The sequence below is a fragment of the Salmo salar genome, chromosome 20 (genome assembly GCF_965601325.2).
Source record: "Salmo salar chromosome 20, fSalSal1, whole genome shotgun sequence".
In the NCBI taxonomy this organism is placed as follows: Eukaryota; Metazoa; Chordata; class Actinopteri; order Salmoniformes; family Salmonidae; genus Salmo; species Salmo salar.
Window position 1 is genome coordinate 81549294 of NC_138310.1, and position 18835 is coordinate 81568128.

At 42.9% G+C, this 18835-nt stretch overlaps 1 long non-coding RNA gene across 1 annotated transcript; it reads right to left on the minus strand.

Moving 5' to 3' along the window:
* Window positions 1-13323: 13323 nt before the first annotated feature.
* Window positions 13324-18534, minus strand: LOC106581339 (uncharacterized). The gene is made up of 3 exons (XR_006760937.2): window positions 18451-18534; window positions 13665-13720; window positions 13324-13542 (listed from the first exon to the last, which is right to left on the minus strand). It is a non-coding gene; the product is annotated as an uncharacterized LOC106581339 (long non-coding RNA).
* Between the last annotated feature and the right edge of the window lie 301 nt (window positions 18535-18835).

The window sequence follows — 18835 nt, forward strand, 5'->3', positions numbered from 1 at the left end:
CCGCCATGTCAGATTTCAAAAAGGCTTTATGGCGAAGTTACACAATCAATGTTTGTTTTGTTCGATAAAGTCCCTCTTTATATCCAAAAACCACAATTTTGTTGGCGCATTTTGTTAAGTAATCCAATGGCTCAAATGCGGTCACAACGGGCATGAGAGAAAATTCCAAATAGTATCTGTAAAGTTCGTAGAAACATGGCAAACGATGTTTATAATCAATCCTCAGGTTGTTTTTAGCCTAAATAATCAATAATATTTCAACCGGACAATTCTCCCTCATTTTTCAGAATAAAAGCCTGAAACAATGTCTAAAGACTGTTCACAACTGTTCACAACAACATAGGGAACGGAATCTGGGTCCTATCCCTTTAAATGGTGGATAGGCTTTCATTGGAAAAACAGCCATTTAAAAAGAATTTCACTTCCTGGATGGATTCCCTCAGGTTTTTGCCTGCCATGTCAGTTTTGTTATACTCACAGACATTATTTTAACAGTTCTGGAAACTTTAGAGTGTTTTCTATCCAAATCTACCAATTATATGCATATCCTAGCTTTTGGGCCTGAGTAGCAGGCAGTTTACTTTGGGCACGCGTTTCATCCAAAATTCCAAATGCTGTCCCCTATCCTAAAAAAGTTAAACAGCTTGGAAAATTCCAGAAAATGTTGTCATGGCTTTAGAAGCTTCTGATTGGCTAATTGACTAAATTTGAGTAGATTGGAGGTGTACCTGTGGATGTATTTCAAGGCCTACCTTCAAACTCAGTGCCTCTTTGCTTTACATCATGGGAAAATCTAAATAAATCAGCCAAGACCTCAGAAAAACAAATTGTAGACCTCCACAAGTCTGGTTCATCCTTGGGAGCAATTTCCAAATGCCTGAAGGTACCACGTTCATCGGTACAAACAATAGTACGCAAGTATAAACACCATGGGACCACGCAGCCATCATACCGCTCAGGAAGGAGACGCATTCTGTCTCCTAGAGATGAACGTACTTTGATGCGAGAAGTGCAAATCAATCCCAGAACAACAGCAAAGGACCTTGTGAAGATGCTGGAGGAAACAGGTACAAAAGCATCTATATCCACAGCAAAATGAGTCCTATATCGACATAACCTGAAAGGCCGCTCAGCAAGGAAGAAGCCACTGCTCCAAAACTGCCATAAAGCCAGACTACGGTTTGCAACTGCACATGGGGACAAAGATCATACTTTTTGGACAAATGTCCTCTGGTCTGATGAAACAAAAATAGAACTGTTTGGCTATAATGACCATCGTTATGTTTGGAGGAAAAAGGGGGAGGCTTACAAGCCAAAGAACACCATCCCAACCGTGAAGTACATGGGTGGCAGCATCATGTTGTGGGGGTGCTTTGCTGCAGGAGGGACTGGTGCACTTCACAAAATAGATGGCATCATGAGGAAGGAAGATTATGTGGTTTTATTGAAGCAACATCTCAAGACATCAGTCAGGAAGATAAAGCTTGTTCGCTAATGGGTCTTCCAAATGGACAATGCCCCAAGCATACTTACAAAGTTGTGGAAAATGACATAAGGACAACAAAGTCAAGGTATTGGAGTGGCCATCACAAAGCCCTGACCTCAATCCCATAGAACATTTGTGGGCAGAACTGACAAAGCACGTGTGAGCAAGGAGGCCTACAAACCTGACTCAGTTACACCAACTCTGTCAGGAGGAAAGGGCCAAAATTCACCCAACTTCTCGTGGGAAGCTTGTGGAAGGCTACCCAAAACGTTTGACCCAAGTTAAACAATTTCAAGACAATGCTACCAAATACTAATTGAGTGTATGTAAACTTCTGACTCACTGGGAATGTGATGAAAGAAATACAAGCTGAAATAAATCACTCTCTCTACTATTATTCTGACATTTCACATTCTTAAAATAAAGTGGTGATCTTAACAGACCTAAAACAGGGAGTTTTTACTAGGATTAAATGTCAGGAATTGTGAAACTGAGTTTAAATGTATTTGGCTAAGGTGTATGTAAACTTCCAACTTCAACTGTTGCTGTACATCAAAATCAAATTATATCAAAATATATTTTATAGTTTAGATTCTTCAAAGTAGCCACCCTTTGCTTTGATGACAGCTTTGCACACTCTTGGCATTCTCTCAACCAGCTTCATGAGGAATGCTTTTCCAACAGTCTTGAAGGAGTTCCCACATATGCTGAGCATTTGTTGGTTGCTTTTCCTTCACTCCGCGGTCAACTCATCCCAAACCATCTCAATTGGGTTGAGATCGGGTGATTGTTGAGGCCAGGTCATCTGATGCAGCATGCCATCACTCTCCTTATTGATCAAATAGCCCTTTCACAGCCTGGTGGTGTGTTTTTGGTCATTGTCTTGTTGAAAAACAAATGATAGTCCCACTCAGCGCAATCCAGATGGGATAGCGTATCGCTGCAGAATGCTGTGGTAGCCATGCTGGTTAAGTGTGCCTTGAATTCTAAATAAATCACTGACAGTGTCACCAGCATAGCACCATCACACCTCCTCCATGCTTCACGGTGGGAACCACACATGCAGAGCCACACATGTAGAGATCATCCGTACATCTACTCTTTGTCTCATGAAGACACGGCGGTTGGAACCAAAAATCTAAATTTTGGACTCATCAGACCAAAGGACAGATTTTCCCCGGTCTAATGTCCATTGCTCGTGTTTCTTGGCCCAAGCAAATCTCTTCTTCTTATTGGTGTCCTTTAGTAGTGGTTTCTTTGCAGCAATTCGACCATGAAGGCCTGATTCACGAAGTCTCCTCTGAACAGTTGATGTTGAGATGTGTCTGTTACTTGAACTCGGTGAGGTTCAATCTGAGGTGCAGTTAATTGCCGATTTCTGAGGCTGGGTACTCTAATGAACCTATCCTCTGCAGCAGAAGTAACTCTGGGTCTTCCTTTCCTGTGGTGGTCCTCATGAGAGACAGTTTCATCATAGCGCTTGATGCTTTTTGCGACTGCACTTGAAGAAACATTCAAAGTTCTTGATTTTTCCCGGATTGACTGACCTTCTTGTCTTAAAGTAATGATGGACAGTTGTTTCTCTTTGCTTATTTGAGCTGTTCTTGCCATAATATGGACTTGGTCTTTTACCAAATAGGGCTATCTTCTGTATACCACCCTTACCTTGTCACAACACAACTGATTGGCTCAAATGTATTAAGAAGGAAAGAAATTCCACAAATGAACTTTTAACAAGGCACACCTGTTAATTGAAATGCATTCCAGGTAACTACCTCATGAAGCTGGTTGAGAGAATGCCAAGCATGTGCAAAGCTGTCATCAAGGCTACTTTGAAGAATCTCAAATGTAAAATATAACATGATTCCATGTGTTATTTCATAGTTTTGATATCTTCAATATTATTCTACAATGTAGAAAATAGTTTAAACAATAAAGAAAAACCTTTCAATGAGTAGATGTGTCCAAACGTTTGACTGGTTCTGTATATATACAGTATGCGTTCACCACTTTTCCATTATTTAAAATATTTTTGTTGTTGTTGAAACAAGTAACTTTTTTTCATTCCACTTGACCAATTTGGACAATTTTGTTTATGTCCATTACATGAAATCCAAATAAAAATCAATTTAAATTACAGGTTGTAATTCAATAAAATAGGAAAAACGCCAAGGGGATGAATACTTTTGCAAAGCCCTGTATGTGGGGTTGTCATGTCCTGACCATATAGAGCTTGTATTTTTCTATGGTAGAGTAGGTCAGGGTGTGACTGGGGGGTTTTGTCTTGTTTATTTATTTCTATGTTGTGTTCCAGGTTCTTTTTTCTAGGTTGGGGTTTTTGCATGATTCCCAATTAGAGGCAGCCGGTCATCGTTATCTCTAATTGGGGATCATATTTAAGTTGTTGTTTTTCCCACTAGTCTTTGTGGGAGATTATTTTGAGTTAGTGTATGTTGCACTGCTTCGTCACGGTTTGTTGTTTTTGTTTATGGTTTATTGTATGTCTTGCATAGTTTCACATTCAAATGTAAATATGTGGAACGATACCCACACTGCACTTTGGTCCGTTCCTACACACAATCGTGACAGGGATGAGGTAGTCATCATGTTCAACACTATTATTGCAGAGTGAGTCCATGCACTCAAGGGCACAGACAGAGTTTTGCACCTAGTCGGCTCTGGGATTCAAACGAGCAACCTTTCGGTTACTGGCCCAACGGTCTTAACCACTAGGCTACCTGCCGACAAGTCACTTAGCTTATTTAGGCTTGCCATAACAAAGGGGTTGAAAACTTATTGACTCAAGATATTCCAGCTTTTCATTTTTTATTAATTTGTAAACATTTCTAAAAATATTATTCTACGTTGGCATTATGGGGTGTAGGCCAGTGACACCAAATGTTATCCATTTAAATTCAGGCTGTAACACAACAAAATGTAGAAAAAGTCAAGGGGTGTGAATACTTTCTGAAGGCCCTGTAAATACACAGAGTGTACAAAACATTAAGAACACCTGCTCTTTCCTTGACAGACTGACCAGGTGAATCCAGGTGAAAGCTATAATTACATATATATATTTTTTATTTAACCTTTATTTAACTATGCAAGTCAGTTAGGAACAAATTCTTATTTACAATGACGGCCAATATTTGATGTCACTTGTTCAATCAGTGTAGATGAAGGGGAGGAGACAGGTTAAAGAAGGATTTTTAAGCCTCGAGACAATTGAAACATTGATTGTGTGTGTGCCATTCAGAGGGTGAATGGGCAAGAGGGAAGTTGTAAGTGCCTTTGAACGGGTATGGTAGTAGGTGCCAGGAGCACCGGTTGTGTCAAGAACTGCAACGCTGCTGGGTTTTTCACACTCAACAGTTTCCCGTGTGTATTAAGAATGGTCCACCACCCAAAGGTCATCTAGCCAACTTGACACAACTATGAGAATCAATTGGAGTCAACATGGGCCAGCATCCTTGTGGAATGCTTTCGACACATTGTCTGTGTGCATCTGGGAGTGGCAGGCAGCAAGGCACTGTGTGTGTGAGTGTGTGTGAGTGGGGGGTCCAGAAGGGCCCAATCAGGGCGAATGTGTCTTTTTCTCCATGCTAATTCCCTCCCTGCAGGGGAGAAGAGGCTCTACATCTCTATGGAACCCTGGCAGAGAGGGACACAGAGGAATGACCCTCCCACATTCCCTCCTCACCTTCTGCAACACCAGCCCTACCATCACACACACACACACACACACACACACACACACACACACACAGACACACACACACACACACACACACACACACACACACACACACACCATCACACACACACACACACACACACACACACACACACACACACACACACACACACACACACACACACACACACACACACACACACACACACACACACACACACACCATCACACACACACCATCACACACACACACACATACACCATCACACACACACACACACACACCATCACACACACACACACACACACACACACACACACACACACACACACACACACACACACACACCACACCACACCACACCACACCACACCACACACACACACACACACACACACAAAATGCTCTCCTGCTCTCTCACACATACACAATTCTCACAGTACGCACACACACGCATGCATGCACACTACATTCCCAATAAATTCCTCAATCATGTTGTCACCAGAACGACAACTGTTGTTCTAGAATTCCCACCCACACTCCGTGACACAACAGACAGGTTGGAGTGACAGCGGAACACCAACAAGACAAAGACAGGAATCTCCATTGATCACAGCAGCTTTATTTACAACATGTGTCACGTCCTGACCAGAATAGGGGTTATTGGTTATGGTAGTTTGGTCAGGACGTGGCAGAGGGTATTTGTTTTATATGGTTCGGGGGGTTATGTGTATGTAGAGGGGAATTGTATTTATGTGTTCCGGGGTTTTTAGTGTATGTTCTGCTTTTGGGTTTCTAGGTTTTCAAGGTTTTGTCTTACTTTGTTGGCCTGGTGTGGCTCTCAATCAGGAACAGCTGTACATCGTTGTTCCTGATTGGGAGTCATACTTAGGGAGCTTGTTTTCACCTGTCTGTTTGTGGGTAGTTGTATTTGCACTGCTGTTATTATAGCCTGTGAAACTGTCGTTTCTTGTTTTCACTTTAATTAAAATAAATAATGATGAGCACGCAACCCGCTGCACCTTGGTCCTCTTCTCTCTTCAATGACGGCCGTGACAACATGATGGGTGTTTATATACAAGAATGAGAAATGTGTGGCTTCTTTAGCTCGGCTCCTTGTAAACGTGAAGGAAACATTAAAGTGTCAAAATAATATTCATATCTCTACATTGTCAGATTGATTCCCACCAAACACCACTAAACATCTTTGTGACAAAGGCCGCGATGCATCCGACTACTGAAACATTTCACAAGGCAGTTTATTGATATCTATCATTTATAATCCATAAACTTTAGTTACTTTCTAATATCACACTTTACATGACTCAGATGTCTTGGTCTATATAGCTAACTATATCTGCTGGTGGAATGTTTTCACACTTTGGCTTAACGTTTCAATGTCTTTAAACAAGCAAAGACAAGACTATACTTATATATTTCTCTTCATATACTTGTTTATCCATATACATCTATAAACATTCCTCCAGCTTCCTCATCAATGGCTGCTCTCCAATGATGATGTGGAATGACGCAGTTAATATCTCTATCCTTACAGATGCTAGATAAATAGTGTGATATATCCAATGGGTGATTTAACCCCTCAGGCTACACCGAGGAGGATGTGGGCTGTAGTCACTGTAGCTGACTGGTGTGTGTGTGTGTGTACTGTGGATACAGTATGAAGAGTAACAGACAGCCAGTGCGAGACACAGGGAGAGAGACCATGATGTGTTTCTTCTGAGACGTTTTATTTAAGCAATAAGGCCCGAGGGGGTGTGGTATATAGCCAATATACCACAGCTCAGGGCTGTTCTTATGCACGACTCAATGTGGAGTGCCTGGATACAGCCCTTAACCGTGGTATATTGGACATTCACCACAAACCCCCGACATCACACAAATCACAGCTGTCAGGCAATCAGCATTCATGGCTTGAACCACCCAGTTTATAATTCCTATTATAAACCCGGTAGATTGGGTACTGTCCTCAGACAATATACCATGGGTATGACACAAAATTACTTGTTTATTGTTCTAATTACGTTGGTAACCAGTTTATAATAGCAATAAAGCACCTCTGGGGTTTGGGATATATGGCCAATATACCACGGCTGTATCCAGGCACTCCATGTTGTGTCGTGCTTAAGAACAGTCCTTAGCCATGGTATATTGGCCATATACCACACTCCCTTGGGACTTATTGCCTAATTAGCTCCATGAAAACCAACTCATGGCTATGAGGTGATATGTTACTAAGAGGTGATATGTTACTAAGAGGTGATATGTCACTACGAGGTGATATGTTACTACGAGGTGATATGTTACTACGAGGTGATATGTTACTACGAGGTGATATGTTACTACGAGGTGATATGTTACTAAGAGGTGATATGTTACTACGAGGTGATATGTTACTACGAGGTGATATGTTACTACGAGGTGATATGTTACTAAGAGGTGATATATTACTAAGAGGTGATATGTTACTAAGAGGTGATATGTTACTACGAGGTGATATGTTACTACGAGGTGATATGTTACTACGAGGTGATATGTTACTACGAGGTGATATGTTACTATGAGGTGATATGTTACTACGAGGTGATATGTTACTAAGAGGTGATATGTTACTACGAGGTGATATGTTACTACGAGGTGATATGTTACTACGAGGTGATATGTTACTATGAGGTGATATGTTACTACGAGGTGATATGTTACTAAGAGGTGATATGTTACTAAGAGGTGATATGTTACTACGAGGTGATATGTTACTAAGAGGTGATATGTTACTAAGAGGGGATATGTTACTACGAGGTGATATGTTACTAAGAGGTGATATGTTACTAAGAGGTGATATGTTACTACGAGGTGATACATTACTACGAGGTGATATGTTACTACGAGGTGATATGTTACTAAGAGGTGATATGTTACTAAGAGGTGATATGTTACTACGAGGTGATACATTACTACGAGGTGATATGTTACTACGAGGTGATATGTTACTACGAGGTGATATGTTACTACGAGGTGATACGATGGCAGAAGACTGCAGAGAATATATTATTATTATTTTATATCCAGTATCAGTGCTGTGTGTTAGTGATCGGGGCTGAGAGGAGGGTGTATATCCAGTATCAGTGCTGTGTGTTAGTGATCGGGGCTGAGAGGAGGGTGTATATCCAGTATCAGTGCTGTGTGTTAGTGATCGGGGCTGAGAGGAGGGCGTATATCCAGTATCAGTGCTGTGTGTTAGTGATCGGGGCTGAGAGGAGGGCGTATATCCAGTATCAGTGCTGTGTGTTAGTGATCGGGGCTGAGAGGAGGGCGTATGTCCAGTATCAGTGCTGTGTGTTAGTGATCGGGGCTGAGAGGAGGGCGTATATCCAGTATCAGTGCTGTGTGTTAGTGATCGGGGCTGAGAGGAGGGTGTATATCCAGTATCAGTGCTGTGTGTTAGTGATCGGGGCTGAGAGGAGGGTGTATATCCAGTATCAGTGCTGTGTGTTAGTGATCGGGGCTGAGAGGAGGGTGTATATCCAGTATCAGTGCTGTGTGTTAGTGATCGGGGCTGAGAGGAGGGTGTATATCCAGTATCAGTGCTGTGTGTTAGTGATCGGGGCTGAGAGGAGGGTGTATATCCAGTATCAGTGCTGTGTGTTAGTGATCGGGGCTGAGAGGAGGGTGTATATCCAGTATCAGTGCTGTGTGTTAGTGATCGGGGCTGAGAGGAGGGTGTATATCCAGTATCAGTGCTGTGTGTTAGTGATCGGGGCTGAGAGGAGGGTGTATATCCAGTATCAGTGCTGTGTGTTAGTGATCGGGGCTGAGAGGAGGGTTTATATCCAGTATCAGTGCTGTGTGTTAGTGATCGGGGCTGAGAGGAGGGTGTATATCCAGTATCAGTGCTGTGTGTTAGTGATCGGGGCTGAGAGGAGGGTGTATATCCAGTATCAGTGCTGTGTGTTAGTGATCGGGGCTGAGAGGAGGGTGTATATCCAGTATCAGTGCTGTGTGTTAGTGATCGGGGCTGAGAGGAGGGTGTATATCCAGTATCAGTGCTGTGTGTTAGTGATCGGGGCTGAGAGGAGGGTGTATATCCAGTATCAGTGCTGTGTGTTAGTGATCGGGGCTGAGAGGAGGGTGTATATCCAGTATCAGTGCTGTGTGTTAGTGATCGGGGCTGAGAGGAGGGTTTATATCCAGTATCAGTGCTGTGTGTTAGTGATCGGGGCTGAGAGGAGGGTGTATATCCAGTATCAGTGCTGTGTGTTAGTGATCGGGGCTGAGAGGAGGGTGTATATCCAGTATCAGTGCTGTGTGTTAGTGATCGGGGCTGAGAGGAGGGTGTATATCCAGTATCAGTGCTGTGTGTTAGTGATCGGGGCTGAGAGGAGGGCATATATCCAGAGTCCGTGCTGTGTGGACAGACAGGCGGAGGGTGCAGCCTTTAGAGAGGAGCTCCTGCTCATAGGCTGCTGTCAGTTGGTTGACGCCCTCCAACTCCACCTGGTAACACAACAAACCAGACCAGTCAGGCCTAATACTGACGCACGGCTCAACTCAAAACCAGTGTGACCTGTGTTTGGGTTTGATTAAACAACTGATGGACCAGATGACATAATATACAGAAGTCCCTTCATAATAAAAGTATAGGATTTCTTCAGAAAAGCTGAGTATTTCTGACAGTTTGACCCTAAATGTTATCTGTTGAAGGTCCAATGCAGCTGTTTTTATCTCAGTAGCAAATCATTTCTGGGTAACAATTAAGTACCTTATTGTGATTGTTTTAGATTAAAATGGTAAAAAAAGAAACCAAAATATCTTCTTAGCAAAGAGCAACTTCTCATGCAAGAATTTAGCTATGACTGTCTGGGAGTGGTCTGAGTGAGGGGCCTGATTGGAGGAGCCTAGTGGGAGGGATATGTAACCTGAAAACTAGCTGTTATTGGCAGAGAGGTTTGAAACTCTTTGTTATTGGTCTATTAACTTATACCGCCTGGTGACGTCACCAGGTAGGGCAAAACTCCATCCAACCAAAACAAGTCTTGTCAAACAGCTCTTACACTAAAAGGGCGTTATTATCGTTGTCAATATTTCACAGAATTATTCCAACCTCAGTGGAAGTCCTCAACTGGCAGCTTCATTAAATAGTACGCGCAAAACACCAGTCTCAACGTCAATAGTGAAGAGTCGACTCCGGGAGGCTGTCCTTCTAGGCAGAGTTGCAAAGAAATGCCATATCTCAGACTGGCCAATAAAAACAAAAGATTAAGATGGGCAAAAGAACATAGACACTGGACAGAGGAAATCTGCCTAGAAGGCCAGTATCCCAGAGTCACCTCTTCACTGTTGACGTTGAAACTGGTGTTTTGCGGGTACTATTTAATGAAGCTGCCAGTTGAGGACTTGTGAGGCGCAGCACTATATGGGGATAGGGTGTCAGACAACATTTCTCCCTGTGTTAAAGAACAAGAAAGGAATCCTGTGCTAATGCACTTAGCCTGGATTCAGAAATGTTAGTTATAGATCTGTCATTCTCATTGAAAGGAAGTCTAAGAAGTCTCTATTTCTATGCTTCCCGTTTTTGGGTCTTCAAACAGCTGAAAGAAAATACAACATTTTTGGATATGGAAAATATATTTCACAGCGGTATAGATGGTACAATGATTCTCTACACTCTACTTGCTTGTTTTGTTACATAAACTGAAATCAGGCAAGCTATTAGAATTATAGCAACCAGGAAATGGCGAAGTGATTTCTGCATAGTGCACCTTTAACATGGCAAGCCTCTCCTAACCCATATGAAACATCTCTGATCACTCCTATTGATCACAGATCCGGATCTTTTTTATATATATATTTTTACCCCTTTTTCTCCCCAATTTCCTGGTATCCAATTGGTAGTTACAGTCTGTCTCATCGCTGCAACTCCTGTACGGACTCTGGAGAGATGAAGGTCGAGAGCCGTGCGTCCTCCAAATTACAACCCAACCAAGCCGCACTGCTTCTTTACACAACGCCAGCTTAACCCGGAAGCCAGGAGCACCAATGTGTCGGAGGAAACACCACTAGTGCGCAATGGGACAAGAATATCCCTGCCGGCCAATCCCTCCCCTAACCCAGGTGACGCTGGGCCAATTGTGCGCCTCTCCATGGGTCTCCCAGTCGTGGCCGGCTGCGTCAGAGCCTGGACTCGAACCCAGAATCTCTAGTGGCACAGCTAGCACTGCGATGCAGTGCCTTAGACCACTGAGCCACTCGGGAGGCCCTCAGATCTGGTTCATCTAGCTCAAACAGAGTAGGATAAAGAAGTTACCACTGGACACTGATCTGAGGTCAATTTGGTGTTTTTCTCCGGATGGTTGAGGTTAGGATTTAGGAAGGCTGAGCAGATCCTAGGTCTGTGCCTAAGGGCAACTTCTACCATAGCCATAGCTAGATACATCCCTCCGGAGTTACTCTGATAAGAACTGCTATTATCACCATTCATCACACACACACTGATGAGTCATGTGCCTATCAGTTTTCTGAGGCGGAGTTGGCTGACAGAAACAGAGTGATATTGATATTTAAATATTTACGTCATGGTAAACATTACAATCAGATCAGAGCAGAGCAGCTTTTATTGATCTGAGTGCGTCTCTATAGTCAACACACACGCCAATGAAAAACACCCATATGGAGAGTACACACCACACACATAGTCATACATACCCCCACACACACCACCGGTCACCTTCTTGGCCCAGATGTTGAGCTCTTTGCTGACAAGCTGCTGCAGTTCAGAGGGGCAGAACGGCAGGAAGTAGACAATCTCATTGATCCGCCCCAGAAACTCGTCCCTCCGGAAATGGGTCTGGGGAGCGAAACAATGAATTCATCAATCAGAGATTTTCAGAACAGCGGCTCAACCAATCCACCTGACTGCAGAGATGCTGAAATTGGGTATAGGATGAGGGGGTGAGGAGTTACCTTCAGTATGGGGCAAATCACAGCGCCCTTAAACTGCCTGGAGATGGTGGCATCACTCTAATGAACCTCGTCTGGAGAAAAGGAGCAATTAACAACTGTTTGTCCATAGTGTGTGTGTGTGTGTGTGTGTGTGTGTGTGTGTGTGTGTGTGTGTGTGTGTGTGTGTGTGTGTGTGTGTGTGTGTGTGTGTGTGTGTGTGTGTGTGTGTGTGTGTGTGTGTCTCACCCAGGTTGTCGGCCAGTTTCCTGCGGCTGAGTTTCTGGGCCTCCTGGCGGAGCTGCAATGCATGCTGGGCGATGTCGTCACTGGCCACGTTCGAGGTCATGATGAAGATGGCGTCCTTACACTCAGTGGTCTTCCCCTTCCCATCTGTAAGACGGCCCTGAGAGAGAGAGAGAGAGAGAGAGAGAGAGAGAGAGAGAGAGAGAGAGAGAGAGAGAGAGAGAGAAAGATGGAGAGAGATGGAGAGAGATTGCAAGAAAGATGGAGAGAGAGATGGAAAGAGAGAGAAAGATGGAGAGAGATGGAGAGAGATTGCGAGAAAGATGGAGAGAGGAGAGAGAGATGGAAAGAGATGGAGAGAGAGAGAGAGAGAGAGAGAGAGAGAGAGAGAGAGAGAGAAAGATGGAGAGAGATGGAGAGAGAGATGGAAAGAGAGAGAAAGATGGAGAGAGATGGAGAGAGATGGAGAGAAAGATGGAGAGAGAGAGAGAGAGAGAGAGAGAGAGAGAGAGAGAGAGAGAAAGATGGAGAGAGATGGAGAGAAAGATGGAGAGAGGAGAGAGAGATGGAAAGAGAGAGAAAGTGAGAGAGGTGAAAAGGGAGAGATTGAGAAAGAATGATGATAACAGGTAAAACTGAGGTAGATGAGCATATTGATCTGAAGATGATGTCAGATAACTACTTCCTCTGATACAAAAAAAATATTTTGGGGCCTTTTGGGAACAGTGAGAGGTTTCTTCCTTCAGATGCTGCATGTGTCTGTGTTTCTGTGAGAACCTGGACACATCTCCTTGAATTTAATTGTGGGAGATGAGAGGTAGGCTCAGTCAATACAGGGTTAAACGGTTCATGACAGCGACTGGGAAGCTGACCCAAACGATGACAGTAGAAAATCCAGACAAGCCCTCACCTACAGTAGATAGTGTATCCCAGTCCAATGACCTTCCTGGTTGTGGGAACAGAAAGTCTCTTCCTGATTTTGGGAATATGAAGTCCCTTCCTGGTTGTGGGAACATTAAGTTTCTTCCTGGTTATGGGAACATGAAGTCTCTTCCTGGTTGAGAGAATGTGAAGTATCTTCCTGGTTGTGGGATAGTGGAGTTGATGATATCATACCTCGTGCTTCTCCTGGAATTCGGACATGTCCATGCAGATGAATCCCTGAGAACAGAAGGCTCGCGGTTACTGAGCAGTAATAACACACACAAAATATGATCACTATTGCTGATACCATGTGATTTTAGCTGTGCTGATGAGTGAACGTGTGTGACTGTAAAACAGACCTTTTTCAGGTCGTTGTGCATATAACGAGCCACCTGTTTGTCCAGCTCAGTCTTACCTGTGGGAAGAGGAGAGCAGTAACCAATCAGAGTGGAGTATGGACAGAGGGTTGAACATCGATGATGTGACGAAAATCCACTTTCAACCAAGCCTCTGAACATTCTAAAGATGATCTCACATGATTCTAAATGGAACCTCTGAACATTCTAAAGATGATCTCACATGATTCTAAATGGAACCTCTGAACATTCTAAAGATGATCTCACATGATTCTAAATGGAACCTCTGAACATTCTAAAGATGATCTCACATGATTCTAAATGGAACCTCTGAACATTCTAAAGATGATCTCACATGAACATTGTAATGATGATCTGGGTGGAATCTCAGGTAGATCTCTGAGCTGCTGATAGGCTATGAGGGGTTGGTCCTGCTATCTGATTGGTGGATCAATAACCATTTTTCCTCTATCAGAAGGCACAGATGAGTCACAGGGGGGTTGGTTGATAATAGTTTTGGCAGAACCTTCAATCATCTTTCTCTCTCTCTCTCTCTCTCTCTCTCTCTCTCTCTCTCTCTCTCTCTCTCATCATTTCTCCCTGTATTTCTCTGTCTGTCAGGGATAATGTTTGGCAGTAAAATATTCCTCTTATAAATGTTCATCTCCATATGGATGCTGTGTGCATTATATTCATATGGATGCTGTGTGCATTATATTCATATGGATGCTGTGTGCATTATATTCATATGGATGCTGTGTGCATTATATTCATATGGATGCTGTGTGCATTATATTCATATGGATGCTGTGTGCATTATATTCATATGGATGCTGTGTGCATTATATTCATATGGATGCTGTGTGCGTTTTATTCATATGGATGCTGTGTGCATTATATTCATATGGATGCTGTGTGCATTATATTCATATGGATGCTGTGTGCATTATATTCATATGGATGCTGTGTGCATTATATTCATATGGATGCTGTGTGCATTATATTCATATGGATGCTGTGTGCATTATATTCATATGGATGGTGTGAGCGTTTCATTCATATGGATGGTGTGAGCATTTTATTCATATGGATGCTGTGTGCATTATATTCATATGGATGCTGTGTGCATTATATTCATATGGATGGTGTGAGCGTTTTATTCATATGGATGGTGTGAGCGTAATATCTCCAGACAGAGAGATGGGGACTTGCTGTGTTAAATATTCATGTCTCCTGGCCACTGTCGCTGGAGGCAGAGAGAATATGAACACTGCCTCCCTCCATCTATCTCCCAGACCTGTCATATCTTTCTCTCTCACACACACACACCTATCCCTCAACCCTGTCATTTCTCTCTCTCTCTCACACACACACACACACACACACACACACACACACACACACACACCTATCCCTCAACCCTGTCATATCTTACCCAGAACAACTGCTGCTGACTCTCTCTCTCTCTCTCTCTGTGTGTGTGTGTGTGTGTGTGTGTGTGTGTGTGTGTGTGTGTGTGTGTGTGTGTGTGTGTGTGTGTGTGTGTGTGTGTGTGTGTGTGTGTGTGTGTGTTGGAATGAGTGTAGTTCTATAGGGCTGTGGTTGAGTCAGAGTGGTCAGTAGAGGTCAGCTGTGGAGTCATAGCATAGTTGCCAGATCTGTTTGTACATGGCATGACAACCAACGGCAGAGGAATAGGCTAAAACACAAACAGATCTGGCAACAAGCCTATTGTAAATAACATTTTGTAGGCTACTCATGATGTAATTGTAGGCTACATATGATCCTTTGATAACCATTCATGCTTTTGTATATACTGTTGATAGCTGTAAATTGACCAATTACAATCACCTGCATGTGTCCAGTAGAACCCGGATATATATACTGGTGACCTGCAGTATTTCACATGAAACCTATATACAGTATATACTGGTGACATGCAGTGTTTGACATGATACCTATAGTTGAAGTCGGAAGTTTACATATACCTTAGCCAAATACATTTAAACTCAGTTTTTCACAATTCCCTGTCTTAGGTCAGTTAGGATCACCACTTTATTTTAAGAATGTGAAATGTCAGAATAATAGTAGAGTGAATGATTTATTTCAGCTTTTATTTCTTTCATCACATTCCCAGTGGGTCAGAAGTTTACATAGACTCAATTAGTATTTGGTAGCATTGCCTTTAAATTGTTTAACTTGGGTCAAACATTTTGGGTAGCATTCCACAAGCTTCCCACAAGAAGTTGGGTGAATTTTGGCCCATTCCTCCTGACAGAGCTGGTGTAACTGAGTCAGGTTTGTAGGCCTCCTTGCTCGCACACACTTCTTCAGTTCTGACCACACATTTTCTATAGGATGAGGTCAGGGCTTTGTGATGGCCACTCCAATACCTTGACTTTGTTGTCCATAAGCCATTTTGAAGCAACTTTGGAACTGTGCTTGGGGTCATTGTCCATATGGAAGACGCATATGCGACCAAGCTTTAACTTCCTGACTCATGTCTTGAGATGTTGCTTCAATATAACCACATAATTTTCCTGCCTCATGATGCCATCTATTTTGTGAAGTGCACCAGTCCCTCCTGCAGCAAAGCAGCCCCACAACATGATGCTGCCACCCCCATGCTTCACGGTTGGGATGGTGTTCTTCGGCTTGCAAGCCTCCCCCTTTTTCCTCCAAACATAATGATGGTCATTATGGCCAAACAGTTCTATTTTTGTTTCATCAGACCAGAAGACATTTCTCCAAAAAGTACGATATTTTTCCCCATGTGTAGTTGCAAACCGTAGTCTGGCTTTTTTATGGCGGTTTGTGAGCAGTGGCTTCTTCCTTGCTGAGCGGCCTTTCAAGTTATGTCGATATAGGATTCGTTTTACTGTGGATATAGATACTTTTGTACCTGTTTCCTCCAGCATCTTCACAAGGTCCTTTGCTGTTGTTCTTGGATTTGCACTTGATTTGCACTGTCTACGTTCATTTCTAGGAGACAGAATGCGTCTCCTTCCTGAGCGGTATGACGGCTGCATGGTCCCATGGTGTTTATACTAGCGTACTATTGTTTGTACAGATGAACGTGGTACCTTCAGGCATTTGGAAATTGCTCCCAAGGATGAACCAGACTTGTGGAGGTCTACAATTTCTTTTCTGAGGTCTTGGCTGATTTCTTTTGATTTTCCCGTGATGTCAAGCAAAGAGGCACTGAGTTTGAAGGTAGGACTTGAAATACATCCACAGGTACACCTCCAATTGTCTCAAATTATGTCAATTAGCCAATCAGAAGCTTATAAAGCCATGACATAATTTTGTGGAATTTTCCAAGCTGTTTAAAGGCACAGTCAACTTAGTGTATGTAAACTTCTGACCCACTGGAATTGTGATACAGTGAATTATAAGTGAAATAACGATTGTTGGAAAAATGACTTGTGTCATGCACGAAGCAGATGTCCTAATCGACTTGCCAAAACTATAGTTTGTTAACAAGAAATTTGTGGAGTGGTTGAAAAACGAGTTTTAACGACTCCAACCTGTATGTGTGTGTAAACTTCCTACTTCAACCGTATTTACTGGTGACCTGCAGTGTTTAACATGAAACCCTGATGAAACCTGTATATATACTGGTGACCTGCAGTGTTTAACATGAAACCCTGATGAAACCTGTATATATACTGGTGACCTGCAGTGTTTAAAATGAAACCCTGATGAAACCTGTATATATACTGGTGACCTGCAGTGTTTAACATGAAACCCTGATGAAACCTGTATATATACTGGTGACCTGCAGTGTTTAACATGAAACCCTGATGAAACCTGTATATATACTGGTGACCTGCAGTGTTTAACATGAAACCCTGATGAAACCTGTATATATACTGGTGACCTGCAGTGTTTAACATGAAACCCTGATGAAACCTGTATATATACTGGTGACCTGCAGTGTTTAACATGAAACCCTGATGAAACCTGTATATATACTGGTGACCTGCAGTGTTTAAAATGAAACCCTGATGAAACCTGTATATATACTGGTGACCTGCAGTGTTTAACATGAAACCCTGATGAAACCTGTATATTCAGTTGAAGTCGGAAGTTTATATTCACTTAGGTTGGAGTCATTAAAACTCATTTTTCAACCACTCCACATTGTTGTTGTTTGCAGACAGATTATTTCACTTATAATTCACTGTATCACAATTCCAGTGGGAAACGTGTGTGCGAGCAAGGGGGCCTACAAACCTGACTCAGTTACACCAGCTCTGTCAGGAGGAATGGGCCAAGATTCACCCAACTTATTGTGGGAAGTTTGTGGAAGGCTACCCGAAACGTTTGACCCAAGTTAAACAATTTAAAGGCAATGCTACCAAATACAAATTGAGTGTATGTAAACTTTTGACCCACTGGGAATGTGATGAAAGAAATTAAAGCTGAAATGAATCATTTTTAAAATAAAGTGGTGATCCAAACTGACCTAAGACAGGGAATTTTTACTAGGATTAAATGTCAGGAATTGTGAAAAACTGAGTTGAAATGTATTTGGCTAAGGTGTATGTAAACTTCCGACTTCAACTGTATACACTGGTGACCTGCAGTGTTTGATAGGAAACCCTGATGAAGACAGCTTGCTGTGGAAACGCTGGTGAATAAATGATTGCATTGGAGCTGCTAGAGTGTGGCTTCTCCTGGTCTTTTAACCACGATACTGACATAGAGAGGCTCCATGACATCACAGCTGAGTGGTACAAAGGAGTGGAACGAGGGATGAAGAGAGAGGGATGAAAAGAGGAGTTACCGATTCCAGAGGAGCCGAGGAAGAGGATAACGAGGGGATGTTCTTCATCATACCAGCCATTCTCCTTCCTCCTGATCACTGTAGACAGAGAGAGAGAGCGAGAGAGAGAGAGAGAGAGAGAGGAGATATAGATGCTAGAGAGAGACAGAGAGGGACAAAGGGAGGGGTTGTAGAGGAAGTATGATAAAGGAGGTAGTGGGAGGGAAGAGAGCAGGATTAGGAGCACTTGGTGGAAAGAGAGAGAGAGAAAGAGAGAGAGTGCAAGAAAGAGAGAGAGAAAGAGAGAGAGAAAGAGAGAGCGAGAGAGCAGAACAGAGACCTCTAAAGTTGTATCCATCAATGCCTGGGGAGGGAGGGGGATAATTATTGAAGGCAATCCTCCCCC